At 41.1% G+C, this 15,365-nt stretch overlaps 1 pseudogene across 1 annotated transcript in view; it reads right to left on the bottom strand.

Moving 5' to 3' along the window:
* LOC149322088 (heparan sulfate glucosamine 3-O-sulfotransferase 6-like) overlaps positions 1-15,365 on the bottom strand; it is a 108,577-nt pseudogene that overhangs the window by 79,582 nt on the left and 13,630 nt on the right. The gene's annotated exons all lie outside the window — the stretch shown is intronic.

Raw genomic sequence — 15,365 nt, 5'->3', positions numbered from 1 at the left:
GGGTCTTCCAGTATCTGAATGGCTGCCATGCAAAGGATAGAACAGACCTGTTCTCTCTTCTCCCAGAGAACATGGCCAAAACTAGTGCATAGTAATTGCAATGAAGCAGATTTTGGTTGAGTACTAGAATAAACTTTTTAATAGTGAGAGCGATTTATCAGTGGCATAGCTTGCCTCAGGAAATGGTGGGTTCTACTTTGTGGAAGCATTTAAGTCTTGTTGGACATCAAGGGAAGTTATAGTTTCATACTGCCATTTAGAGCTGGCACTGAACAGGAGGCTTGATCTCCAAGGTACTCCCTGGCTTTATAAACCCACGATTCTCCCAGTGCTGTGATGGGCTCAGCTCTGGCCTTCCTGGTCCTGCATTTTGTTAAGCCATATCATTCATGCACAACCCATGGCAGCAGCCAAGATACTGAGTCCCCCAAGACACAGATTTCATCTTAACTTTTCAAAAGCAGACATGCTTGAGGCACTGTGGATGGGAAGCTGTACAAGAAACTGTGTTCCACAGCTGCTGCCAGCTGCTGGAACAAACATCTCCCCCAGCCCTGTCAAAGAACTGCAGATGTCTTCTTTGGTTTTGCTTCCCACCATCCCTGCTTAACTGGGAAGGAATGAGAGGGTGCACGGGGGAAGAGAAAAGGTATTAATTAGAGGACACAGAGCCTCCCGGATCTGATGCAACAAGGAGTGTCAGTTCTTAACCTCTCACATACAGATCCACAAAATATCAGCACTGAATAATCTTTCATCTCCTTGAGGTACGCTGCCTACGACAGTGGTGCACACACATTACAATATATAAATAGATATTTGTAATTCATACACACACACACACACACACACACACACACACACACCTGCTAGCAAATCTGGTGGCAGCTTTACAAAGGGCAAGTGAGATTTAAACATACAGAATAGATAGTCTCGATGTGACTGACCAGGATAATAGGATTCCAGTGGGCCAGCAAATTAGTGGCTGGTTAAACAAAGGATCAGAGAAAGCAGCGGCACCTCTTCAAATACTCCTTCACCTTAACGTGCTTAGTAATGACAATTTCTTTTCTTTTCCTTCTTTGTAACTACACCAGGTTGTTCCCAAACACTTTAATACAACCTATATATGGTTTTCTCCTCCCTGCCTCAGGCTTTATAAAGTCGCATTGCACATAAAGAGAAGAGTTCACCTGCTATTGAACTCTGCCTGCTCAATAGACTTGTTCAGCGATTCCTTTATTTTTTAAAAAAATCAATGAGGCCATTGTGACTTGCTTCCCTCCCTCTCATTTCTCAATTGTTGAACTTAGTAACTTACAGACATGAAATGGAAAAAAAGGAATGAGCTACTGAACATACTCATAGTCCCCATATTTGATCCTCACAGATCCACCCACATAGGTGTTGCAATTTTCAAATTAAAGCTCAGAGACAAGGTTTAAAATTTAAATAAACATCTCTGTAGGTGATCTGTCTTTTGAACAGAAGAGAAGTACTCAAAAACCACAGGGGGTGGGAGGGAGAGACTTTGTTTCCTTGAGTCAACATAAAGCACTTTATACAGTACATGTTTCATTTCCTATTCTGATCTGTAAGGAAGCAGAAGGACTTTAACTGGCTAACAGAGAGATTGGCTAGATGCACATACTGCTTTTCTGTAATCACCAGAATTACTGTGTTGATATTTGAGAGAGAGAGAATAGCTTAATCAGATTTTCTCAGCTTCTGACTGGAGTGTTATTAAACTTTTAATTTCCCATTAGAAAAGTAATGTAAAACTCTTTCTGTACTTAAAATAAAACTTTTTTAAAAAACACAAGAATCAAAAAGAACTGCCGTCACTCTATTACAATATATTTTATTTCAATATTTCTTTATCTTTTTCCAACTGTAGGGGTCACTGTTGTCCTCCAGTGTTATAGTAGAAATTGAAAATCTCTCAAGTGAACAACTACAGACTGATCCTAAACCCACTTCTAATTCCATATTCCAAACACTGTGCTTCACTAATATATTTTAGCATAAACATCTGTACATTGTATTAACTTAATTGTCTGGTGCTTGAATAGGTTGCTTGTGTATCTCAGGAGCCAGGGCTGCAAGTCGTCTGCTCTGATGTGATGGTAGCATATAGTCATCGTGAAATTTCAATTCTGAAATAACTACTGAATATATAACTAAATAACTAAGTGAAGATCATCTAATACATGCCATCAGTTAAGTAGAAAATGTGTGCATGAATACCACTAGGGTGTTTATGTGCACAAGAAGACAGGGTTCCTATACATTTAAAACCTGTTTATAAGAAGGAATTTCTTGTCATGCACACCACCAATTCTGAAATTTCAACTTATATACACCTAGTAAATGTGAAGAATTTAGAGATGTAGCTTGTTAGTTTGAATCAGTATGCAAAGATTGCATCTGATGAAGGAGACTTAAGTTTACAAATGCTTATGCTACCAACTTCTTCTATCAGTCTCAAAGGTGCTACAAGATCCCTTGCATATTAAATGTGAAGAACCCCTGTCCTCTTTTGCATCTGACCATACTAGAGACTGTGAGACCTGGTGAAAAAGAAAGCTTTATCCTACAATAGATGAAATTCTCTAATTTTCTTTTACAGACACCTGAGACAGATGCCATCACTACAATCTCCAGGACATGAACTGTACACTGTATGAAGAAGAACTTGTTTTTATTTGTTCTGTATCTGCCACTATATAGCTTTTTTGGATGACTCCAGGTGCTTGTATTTTGAGTTTCTTTGTTCTTTGAACTAGTATTAAGCTAAGTGAGTCAGTTGCTCAGTCTGAATTCCTGAAGAAGTATTTTTTACCCCTTCTGCTCTTTCTCATCATACTTTTCGGTGAATAATTACTGAACTTAGAAAATTCCATATCCTCTAACTTTTCACAGATGAAAACTAGGACATGTGTGTTCAAGCAACATCAGAATGTAATCAAGATGGTAAAAACTATTAATATATAAAGAATGCACAAGCATAGAATCATAGAGTTGGAAGAGACCACAAGGGCCATCCAGTCCAACCCCTGCCATGGAGAGGTTTGAGCCAATTAGGCTTTTTCTCCTTTCCCCACTACTGAATTGTGTGCAAACTACTTTGGCTCTTTAAACTCAGTTTGCAGTAAATGGAGTAAGCTGAGAACAAAGGGAAAATGGGAGGAAGACAAACAAACTGAAACACTTTAAAAACAGCTGGAAAAGTTGGGCCTCAGAGGATTAATTGGGATCATCCCTGACAAATCAAAATGGTCAGAGGGTATTGAATTCTGCCTCCATTATTTTAATGAAGGGCTACTCCAGAATATTTTATGATACTGTAAAGGGCCATAAGGAAAGAAAACATTCCTCCCAAATACAAGATCTAGAATATCAGCATTATGACTTGGTGGCTCTCCCAATTAATTTACCAGTGCCAAAAACACATATAAAAGATCTCTTCAGTTGAATTTAGAGACTGTTTCTCATGCCAGTACCTTGTTCCTAAAGTTCTGAAAGTTTATTTTAAGCATAAAGGATACAATGACATGCTGAAGCCATCTGTAACTGAGCAGTGGAAAGTGATGCTCTGGGGCCCAATGTGTCATCCTTACCACTGCTCAGTTATGGATGGCCTCTGCATGTCATTATATTCATTCTTTTTAGAAATAACTTTCCACGCTCTTCTTCTTCCCAAAGTCACTTGGGTTTAGAGACTAGACACTCATGTGTAAATAATACTGTTCATAGATTCATCTGGGTCCCTAAACAAATAATCTGAGAAAAATAACTGCATTTCTAATTCCCAGACGTCCAGTAACTAGTGCATTAGCATTAGATTAATGTTCTCATGCCAAGTTTTCAGGGGCAGCTTTTAGGAAAGGCATGGAGGCAGGCACATATGATATCTCGTTCTTTAGACCGTATGTGATGACTGCCCAGGAGTCCCTATGCCTAGCCATCACTCTGCTTATACTCAAGCTGACTGTTAAGAAAGGACCCATGTTTTACACGCGCATAGTAAATGTGTAAGTGTAGTTTGCACTGCAGGAGAGAAGGGAAGAGGAATCTTGCTCTTCCCTGTACATTCAGGCAACCTCAAACTGCTGCAACCTCTCTTAGTTTATATGTTCTTCTTTATTAATAACTGTTTTCCATCTTGACCACACTTGGATGTTGCTTGTCATACCTGCCCATGTTTTCATCTGTAAAAGGTTGGAGGCTATGATATATGGAGGGCCACAGATTCCACATTCCTCAGTCATATGATAGATAATATGAAGACATCAAAACATTTTATCTCTTTATCAAATCTCATTGCTACTTCAAGAAATGTATTGTGCAATGATATATGTGGCTGTTTCTGTATTCTTCACAGCCACACTGGCAAGAATTATGGGACTGTATGCACTACCATTTCCTACCAAAAACATGTCCTTGATTGCAGTGGAATGTACATCCAAGCCCCTTTAGGATCACAACCACAGATCAACAGTTTTCTAGAATAGCAGCCAAACATTATGGTCATGCACTGCCCTCAAAGTCAGGTGTTTATTTTCAAAGTAAAAAAAAATGTGCTTTTTTTAAAAAATGAAATACCTCAGAAGTTTTAATGTTTTCTTTCTGATCCTTTTTCAAGGATCACTTATCCATGCAAAACTGGATAACTTCAGAGTTAAAAAAATACCATTCATAGACAACTTGGGTTTCATCTTTATTCTCAGGAAATACACACACACACACACACACACAGAGAGAATCTATAGAGTTAATGGTGCATCAACTGGCATCAAGACAAGCAATATTCCCCATCTTCTTCAGAAGGGCACCGATTAAGGTATATTAAAATGCCTAAGTCTACAATCTTGTACAAGCATACTTAGGCCCCATTCCCACTGGGTGATAAAGCGACAAATCTTGCTGCGATTCAGACTCGGAGTGAGTTCCCGAGTCGTATTCGAATCACGTCCATCATTCCCATTACAAAAGGGAGCAAATGGACTCGGTTTTTCTTGACCCATATTCTCATTCCCATTGATATTTCTCCATTGTATTTTGATGCTGACTTTTTTGTTCCCCGTTCCCATTGCCTGTCTGGTACCGATTTTTCCTTTTTTAAGCTGTCAATCAAGTGCTTAGGTGATTAGACATCATAGTGACTTCAGTTGCTTCGATGCATTTTGACACGGGCTATTTCTGGTTCCCATTCCCATTTGCGTCTTTCAAACCTGTTTTTCTAGGGTTTTTTTGTGGTCAGTGAATCGCTGAAGCGTCTGAGTGCTTGGGTGGCTACGCGTCATTGTGATTGCCGCCCAGACACTGGAGCGCTGAGGCACTCAGCAAAAACAGGAAAAGGAAAAAGAAGAATAGTTATTAAAAGGGTGTGCAATGGGTATCCTCATACATTGATCTATGTGGAGGGGGGGTTGGCAGGGGGCATCATGCGCTTACCGCATTTGGAGGCCAATGGAGGAATTTGCAATGATCGGACACCCAACAGAGCACCTAGGCGATCGAAAGCTTAATTAAAAAAAGAAAAATTGTCTACACAAGCAATCGCCTTGCCCTGCTTCCCATTCCACCAGGGGAAAGGCTATGCAAACGGGAGGAAATGGTGCAGAGAATACAGGAAAGAGAACAAAGTTGGTGACACCCCCGGGACAGCCCCTTGAACATTGCTCCTCCTCTCCTAAAATACCAATTCGAACACTCGTCATTCCCATTAGTTTACCCAGATCCGACACGGCAGCTGCAAACAAAAAAACAAAAAAACAAAAAAACAACCTCTGGAAAAGTGCAGTCAGGATAACCCAGGTTATCCACCACTGATTCGGGGTTTCACTGGAGAAATCGATCAAAGTAGGATCGAACACAAATTCAAATGGGATCTATGTCCCTATAATCCGATTCTTGATTCACTTTATAGCCCAGTGGGAATAGGGCCTTAGATGGAAGTTCCACTGAACTTATTCAGATTTACTTCTGAGTAGACACATAGTCTTGCCTTTACTGTTTCTCTTCCAAAATAGTGTAATCCTAAATTGGTTTATTCTTGAGCAAAGATGGATGAGAATTGGTTTGGTTCATTTTTTTAAAATAAGAACTCACCAAATTTATTTTATAGAATGGACTTTGAGATGTGAAGAAGAGGAGGAAGAACAAGGTGGGAGAAAGCAAACTTGACAAATGCATCAATCCCTACCCAGAATTTCCACTGCCCAGTTTTTTAGCAAAGGTCTCCAAACCTACAGCCTTATGCTCCAGTCCTGATCCTATGCCTAAGACGGAAGGCTACTGATGATCATTTGGACATCCTTGTTATTGCTAAATATACACCTATCCCAGTCTGACAGCCCTTTGTTTTACCCCTGTGTACTTGACAGGAAACAAAGCATTTCTGCTGTTCAACAAAGACAAATTGCTTGCTGAGCCAACAAGCTATTTTCATATTAACTTGCCAGAGGACACAACTTTATTAACTTTAAATGACAGACGCACGTGGGAGAACCATCTAAACAATGCAAATTGCAAATAAGACAATTGCCCTATGGCTCTCATGTTTATTTTCACATTATTGTGGCCTCTTTCATTTCTTTCTTTTTGGTTCTTCTCCCAAAGAATGAAAAATGTATTCCATTAAAAATATTTGATTGGACTTGATTAAAGCTGTCTTTGCAGGTACTTCTTCTAACCAGTGTTTATTAGATTTCTCAAAATTTGACTGTTGCAAAAATGGTTAATTTAAATAAATGAATGGGGAGGGTCAGGAGTGGATACTTTCCGTAACTCTCCCTGTTCCATCCATATGTTACAAAACACATGAGAACACAATTCTCTACTAAGATCCACTGACTGAAGGGTTACAGGATTCAGCAGAAGTCCAAGGATATGAGCTGAAGTAGGAGTGGGGGGGGGGGGGTGACAACAGGTACTTTTACACTTGTTTCCAGATGGATGGTTCCTGATGCCACCAATCCGGGGGGGGGGGGATTGTACAGCTATTCTATCTTTTCCTCCTTCATGAATTTGTTGTGTTAGAAATAAAGATGGAAGAACTTGGAGGATGAAGAGGGTGGAGGAAACAGGAAAAGTTACAAATGGAAGACAACATCATTTAGATTTACACATGTGCACCACTGTCACAGATAAATCAGTGGAGTTATGTGGAATTGTGAAACGGATGTAGGTAGTAACATAGGAAAAGAGGCCACTTATGCCAGCCCATTAAAACCACAATCCTTTACCCTGAAAACAGAGCAAAGCTATACAACACCTCAAATCTGGCATAAAGAATTTCCATCTCAGATGCTTCAATGGGAAGAGGAAAATTTAAAAATCATAACTCCATGTCAACAATCATCTCACCTATGTCACTATGACAGAACAAGGTTTGTTCAGAGGAAGTTTGCCATTGCCTTCCCCTGAGAGAGTGTGACTTGTCTGAGATCACCCAGTGGATTTCACAATAGAGCAGGGAATTGAACCCTGGCCTCCAGAGTTGTAATCCAGCACTCAGACCATTTACCACTATAGGAAACCCATACACTGGGATTATGGGTTCTACACTACACAATTGCAATTTCATACCACTTTAACTGCCATGGCTCTCTCTGCCAGCCCCCTCCTAGATCTCTTTTCACCAGCAGCTGATGGCATTCTTATTTAACAGTGACTTGGGTGCATTACAGAGCGCCAAAAACGGGCACTCTGCCGGCGGCGCCAGTTGCTGCGTCCCGGAACCGCAGCTGTCAAACTGCGCGGTTCCCAGATGCACCAAAAAGAAGCCACAAAAAGCGGCTTCTTTTTGGGCCCCGGAAGTGGCACAGCACTCGTGACATCACTTCCGTTGCAGGACGTGTGGATGCTATGCATCCACGTCAAGATGTAGAATGGGTACCACCATTTTGTACATCCCCAGGATGTACTAGGGTTAGGGGCGTGCATAAAGCACACCCTTTCCTAACCCTAGTACGTCCTGGGGACGTACTTTACGCCCGTGCGGAACAGGCCTTGGAGAATGGAAGAGAGGGCATGCTTATCAAATCTGCAGATGACACTAAATTAGGAGAAGTAGCTAATCCCAGAGGACAGGATCAAACTTCAAAATGACCTTAATATTGAAATGCATAGCTATAGGATGGGGGATACCTAACTTGACAACAGTGCACATGAAAGGGATCTTGGAGTCCTAAAAGGCCACAAGTTCAACATGAGTAAACAGTGTGATGCGGCAGCTTAAAAAGCCAATGCGATTCAAGGCTGCAACAATAAAAGTATAGTGTCTAGATCAAGTGAAGTAATAGCACCACTCTATTTGGCTTTGGCCTCACCAGGAATACTGTGTCCAATTCTGGCACCACAATTAAAAAAGGATGTTGACAAGCTGGAGTGTGTCCAGAGGAGGGTGACCAAAATAGTGAAAGGTCTGGAAACCATGCCTTATGAGGAGAGACTTAGGGAGCCTGGAGAAGAGAAGGTTAAGAGGTTATATGTTGGTCCTGTTTAAATATCTGAAGAGATGTCTTATTAAGGATGGAGCAAACTTGTTTTCTGAAGTTTCACAGACTGGGACATGGAGCAAATTACAGGACAAGAAATTCCACCTCAACATCAGAAAGAACTTCCTGACAGTAAGAGCTGTGGAGCACACTCCCTTGGAGAGTGGTGGAGTCTCTTTCTTTGGAGAGTTTTAAACAGAGGCTGGATGGCTCTCTGTCATGGTGCTTTGATTGTGTATCCCTGCATGGCATGTGGTTGGACTTAATCACCCTTGAGGTTTCTTGCAAGTACAATCATAAAGTATGAAGATACCTCAAGGGCCATTCAGCCCAACTGCCTGCCATGCAGGAACACAGAATGAAAGCACTCCCGACAGATGGCCATCCAGCCGCTGTTTTAAAAACTCCAGAGAAGGAGATTCCAGATACAAACTGCCCTCAGTATCCATGGATTTCTTATGCATGAGTTCAAGCATTCACGGCTTGAAAACATTTGAAAAATAAATAAATTTCAACAAGCAAACCTTTATTTTGCCATTTTATATAAGTGATGCCATTTCAATATGCCATTGTATTTAATGTGATTTGAGGATCCATGGATTTTGGTATCAATGGGAGATTCCTGAACCAAACCCCAGTAGATACCAAGGGCCCACTGTATTTACATTTATAGTCCACCTTTCCCCTATTATCTCAAGCTGGTACGTTTGGTTTTCCTCCTTCCTGCATTATTCTCACAAGAATCCTGTGAGGTGGATTAAACTGAGGTGGAGTAAACTGACAGGTATAGTTCAAGACCAAGTTTTAGCCCAAAATTCATGGTGCTGTGTGGATTTAAACCTGGATTCAAGTCCCAGTCTAGTATTCTAAAAGCATGTTTTCTATTTTATATCAAATAAACATTTTTGGGGAAAAAATCAGATTTGCAACATAATTTATTTCTTCAGTTCATAATCATCTGTCTTATGATTTACTAAATCAGTTTGTGGTGATTTCCCACTGTAGCTAAAATTAAACGTATTTTAATATGTAACTGGTCATAAAGCCCCCATATATTCCTCTCCCTTTCAAAATCCACTCAACCCAGGGATGCCCTATAATAAAGACTGTACTTTTGTCCCGTGTTGTTTCTTTTTTGTTAGGAAATGGGTGTGCCACAGCATTTGATAGATGCATAACCTATACTCAGGACAAGAAGTTACTGTCAGGACAGAATATAGAGAAATGGAATGGGTTCCAATTGGCAAGAGGATCCAGGCGAGCCTTCTTCTTAGCATCCTGTCATATTTAATTTGTATGCTGAATATATCATACATAAAGCAGGACTAGACTTGGAGAAAAGAGGCATGGAAAATTGGAGGAACATCACCAGTCGGCAGATGACACCATGCAACTAGCGGAAAACAGCAAAGATTTGGAACAATTGCTGAAGAAAATTAAGAAATAAAGGGCAAATGCAGGTTTGCAGGTGAACATTAATAAAAAAAAATATAGACCACAGATGGTTTACAGCTTCAAAGAAGACAATGACAACACTGAAATATTACAAGATTTTCTATACCTTAGCTCAATCATTAATCAAAATGGAGACTCAGTTAAAAATCAGAAGAAGACTAAGACTTGGAGGGACAGCTATGAAGGAACTAGATAAGATCCTGAAGCATAAAGATTGAATACTAAAGCTAGGTTTGTCCATGTCAAAGCTAGGGTTGCCCATTTCTTTGGGAAATACAAGGGCTGTGAAAGCTGGACAGTGAAGAATAGGAAGAAAATAAACTCATTTGAAATGTGGTGCTGGAGAAGAGTTCTGTGGATACTGTGGACTGCTAAAAAGACAACTAAATGGATCCTAGAGATCAAACCTTAACTCTCCTTAGACTCCAAGATGACTAACCTGAGACTGTCTTACTTTGTCCATATCATGAGAAGACATGAATCACTAAAAAAGACAATAATGCTTAGCAAAGTAGAAGGCAGTGTGAAAGGAGACAGACCACATTCCAGATGGATAGACTCAGTCAGAGAAGCATGGCCCTGAATCTGCAAGATTTGAGCAGGTCTGCTGATGATAGGGTCACTTGGTAGTCTCTCAATCATCATGCTGCCATAAGTCAAAGTTGACTTGATGTCAGTTAACAATAAAATCAACAAATGGTGTGGTAGATAGGGATCCCATTCCTAGAGCCAAATATGATCTGGTTTCACTGGGGGGGGGGGCAGCAAAATAAAGAGCTCTCCTCTGTCTTTATCTCTCTTCATTGATGTTCCCTATACTTTGAAGGATTGGGCTGCTGCTAGTGTTCACGAGGCATTAAACTAGGGATGGAAAGATTTTTTAAAAAAAACCAATAAAAGGTCAACAAACATGTTTGTGGAGTGTCTGGAAACCTTGATGAGGAAAATATTCTCAATGCGAACTGAGGACACCTCAGGTTTGTAAAACAACGCACATTCAGAATGTATTGCTCCCACTCTGGAACAGGTCAAAGTGTCTGTTCATCCAAATCTCTGTGGAAAGCCCTTCCCTTCAGCACAATACTAGCATGCATCCAATTCACACAATCCTTTCCCCTCAGAAAAAATGTGATGCACCCCTAGGTAGACACTGAAACACACAGCAGGGAAGAGCTTTCAGCAAAACTTCTGAGACATTGGCTAAATGATTCTTATGTTGACCTAGAGAGGCCCATGTTGGGGCCTTCACACTACAGAATTATAGCCCTATGATCCCACTTTAACTGCCATGACTGTCTCCTATGGAATCCTGGGATTTGTGGTTTGGTAAGAGACTCCACATGATCTCTCCAGTTTGTGATTATAAAGGCCCTTCTTCTTCAATTGCCAATCCCAGGATTCCATAGGATGTTGCCATGAGAGCTGAAGTGGACTGATAGAGTGTGTAAAAGAGCCACATGCTCTTGAAGTCTCCTCTGCCGTCATTTGGGGCAATGCATTTAGCATCTTGACACCTTCTATGTGCAATGTACCTTCCTTTGACATCACACATATTCTGACCATTTTTATTTTTTAGATCTGTTGAAACTGTACACCCCTGTTTGGAAAATCTTCTTGGTGTAGTTCTGCTATCTTCTGTAAGGATAATGTTAATATTGTACTGTATCTTGAGTTTTTACATTTTAGATGGGCTCTGCTACTATTTTATATCACATTGAAATCTTCCAATAGATACAGTAAATAAGTAAATGAAAGCCAGGAGCATTGTCTGTCACTAGTGATGCCACAGCATTTCACAATTTGGCATTGGTCCCTATTACAATCCCAGTACCCTGGGTCACAATCATTACAGTCACAATACCTTGGAGCGCGAGGGTAGAGATTAATTTTTTCTCAGAAAAAAAATCTCCGCGCTCTAAGTGATCAGAAGATGAAATAGCCATACACTTCTTCGAGAAAAGATAGTGGAATTGCTGTAGCTCACCACAGAGGTCTATGCTTTTCCTGAAGAAAGTCTCAGGTTCAGCCCCTGAATTTAACCTCTAGGAAGGGTTCAAATAAGAACGTTTTTATCTGAAATCCCGAAGAGCTATTCTCAACCAGTATAGACTACAGGTGGGCAACTGTGGCCTTCAAGAGGTTTCTGGCCTACAATTTGCATCAGCCCTAGCCAGGTTAGCCAAGGTGGAGTGAGAGATTAGCTGAAAGGCCATAGGTTGAAATCCCTTGTGTGGAAAACACTGAACTATGTTCTTACTAATTTAAAACACTTCCCTTTGTTCCTAAGAGATTTGGTGTTTTCCCACACAAGAACAACCTATAGCAGCTGCCCTTTTATAGGTTAGAGCCATATGCACCAATCTAGGGAAAGTTAACTGAAAGTTATCCCACTAAGCAACTTGGCTAATATAACTCCTAGTGATTTACTACCCAAAACTAAACTTTCTGTGGGCTGGACCCAGAGTTTTTAGAAAGCCCTTCAGATAGCGGGTGTCACAAATTCACTGTCTAAGGCTCCAGGTCTACGGATTCTCAGAGTGCATGTAATGTGGCCACAACAGAACAAATGAAAAGGCAGAAGTATTTACAGGAATGGAAAGGTACTTAATAGTTCAAATTTTCCACAACCATGTCAGGGTACTGTTAAGAGCTTCAAGAAAGACTGTCAGAGTGGAATGCATAAGAGGTTGAAGCAGTTAATTGCTTAATGCCTTCTCAGTGATACCTGTTTTGAATTCTAAATACATTTGTAAAAATTATCATCTACACACGTTTGCTATGCACGATCCTCTTAGCAACACAAGAAGATGCACATAGTTTAACAGCTAACAGAAATAGTCATCCTGAGGAAGAAGGTGATAATGGTTCAAATTTTCTTTCAAGCCTGTGTCTGGGGTGAAATTGCCTGTCCCTTTGATCACTTGCACACTGTTTATCAAATGACAAATTGGATTTTTTTTTTCAATTCCTTAAACCCGAAACACATTTCCTCCATACCTGAAATGTGAATTTTACATACACACGTGTACACTTTGTTGGCTTGAACAAACATTCAACTTGAAACTGTCTCTCTTCCACATTCAGTCCTACATTAAGTAATGTCACAAGTGCTATATCACAGGCATTCATGGGATCAGTTCTGCAAATGCCCCAAACTGGGATTTTGTCAAGGGTCTCTGCTTTCTTCTTCCTGCCCACTCGTTCCAATGAATGCTTTTATTAATTGGGTGTTCCTGATTTTTCTCACCCATCTCCTCCTTAATCCTGAAGGCAGAGGCGAAAGGGTCCAGGAGAGATACCAGGTAAGGTCATTTCCCAGAGTGAGGCTATAAAGGTCAACACTGAAGAATAGGATAGATGGCAGGGAGGCTTAGTAGGTTCATGGAAGGTGTAGACATTAATATTTATTTATAATGATAGGGAAACTCTACAGATCAATTTGATTTTTAAAAAATATTTATTTGGCAGTCTCTCTTTCATATGACTGCCATAAGTTGAAACTGACTTGATGGCAATTAATAACAACAAATAATATTTATAGGGGATCATTGAGACCTGGAAAGGAAACTGATTGGGGTCTGGAGTGTACATTTGGGCTTCTGTAAAGGACTGAAGTCCTAGGGCATGTCTACATGGGCCAAATGAAGCGCCTCCCCCCACCCTGTCCTCACGGCAACATGTCTACACAATGCAGGGCCAAATCCTTGATTTGACTGAGGACTGTCATCATGATGTAAACTCAGTCCTGCACCAAAACCACATCATACCAGTCTTGAATCAGTTTAAAATAACTTATCATTTTCTCCAAATTTTACAGGAAAACCCAAAGCACTCTGTAGCAACACCAGACAGCTGTCCACACTCAAGTCCCACTGTGTCACCCAGCTTCACCATCACTGGCGTGAGTTGCTCCCTCTGAAGTCAAAATGGGGTGCCCAGTCATGTGATCAATACTGAGCACCTCATTTCAGCCCTCATAGGGAATGACTCACACCACCAGCAGTGATTCCTGGGAAGACAGTGGCACATGGGGGTAGACAGCTGCCTGCCCTCACTACGGAGTATGGAGATAACAGGGGAATCTGGGGCAGGTCTGGGGCCAGAATACTCCGGGAGGAGCCTGGAGTATTCTGGCCAGTGTTGATGAGCCCCTAAACACCTCTGATTTGGTAAAATTCAATTGGAATTGGTAGGGTGTACTTCACTTCCAAGTACACATACTTAAGATCAAGGTGGAAAGACATTTTTTTGTAAAGGAAGCTGTCACTATGGCTGCATCCACACTGCAGAAATAGTGCAGTTTGACACTGCTTTAACTGCCATGGCTCAGTGCTCTACTTTGAAAACCCAGGATTTGTCATTTGTCGTGGCACTAGATGACTCTGAGAGAAAAGGTTAAATAGCTCACAAAACTACAAATCCCAGAATTCCACAGCATTGAGCCAAGGCTGTTAAAACGGTGAAATGAGGGCTGGGAGTAACTTTAGCTATGCCTGCAGAAAGTTAAAGATATTACTCCCCACAGGCGAGGTGCCTTCAAAGATTACAGTGGTCCATGAAGGGATCGTGAGGAAGATGGCTGGTTTATGCCAAGAATTTAAGACTTGGGAAAATGGAATCTGGGTGGATTTAGGCATCAAGGTTTGGTCTGGATTCTGGAGTTTCTACTGGAGCAAAGGGAATTATGGTTAGCACATGAAACTGTGGGAAAGGAAGGTTCACAGGTTTTACAGTCCTGGAAAATTAGCAAGGGAAGAAGATGGTTTGGCAGAGCAGGCTGGGGCTGCACAAAGCATTCAGTTACAATCCTTTTCCTTACCATCGGAGAGTACCTCCAACTGATAGAATAACTTCCAAAACCCACAGAATAGTGATACTTTTATTTGACCAACCACAATGCACAAAATACATGATTTTGTGTATTTTGGCCAGCTGAATAAATCTCTCACTATTTGTGGTTTTTGGATGCTACTGTGCTTTGCTATATGACCAACACAGCTATCCCTGCATGTGTTTCCAGTTGATACATGCCAGCTTAACACAGGCAAAGAGATCTCTGGGCATACACAAAGTATTTGTGACACAACAGCATACCACAGGGAGCCCCGACAGATTTAGGACTGAGCGACAAAGTTTTCCAAGCAAAGTATAGAGCCCAAGTCCCTCACCATTCTTAAAAAATGAGCAAAGAATCCAGTAAAGTGGGGACCCTGCCAGCTGTCATGCAGCCCTGCATGCCCCCAACTGCATTTTGGGGTCCCTCGTATTTGGAGATAGCAAGAACACTAAAAGGTCAGCCTCCCAGGGGGAAAACGGAATTGCTTCCCCCAGGGATGGGCACATCCAAGAAAACAAAACCACAGTTGGAGTGTTAGCTGGCGCCCCGGGTTCGAATCCTGGCACAGG

The sequence above is a fragment of the Sceloporus occidentalis genome, unplaced genomic scaffold (genome assembly GCF_023333645.1).
Source record: "Sceloporus occidentalis isolate IW3139 unplaced genomic scaffold, rSceOcc1.0.p SCAF_1, whole genome shotgun sequence".
Classification (NCBI taxonomy): domain Eukaryota; kingdom Metazoa; phylum Chordata; class Lepidosauria; order Squamata; family Phrynosomatidae; genus Sceloporus; species Sceloporus occidentalis.
This window is presented reverse-complemented; position numbering and strand designations above follow the sequence as displayed.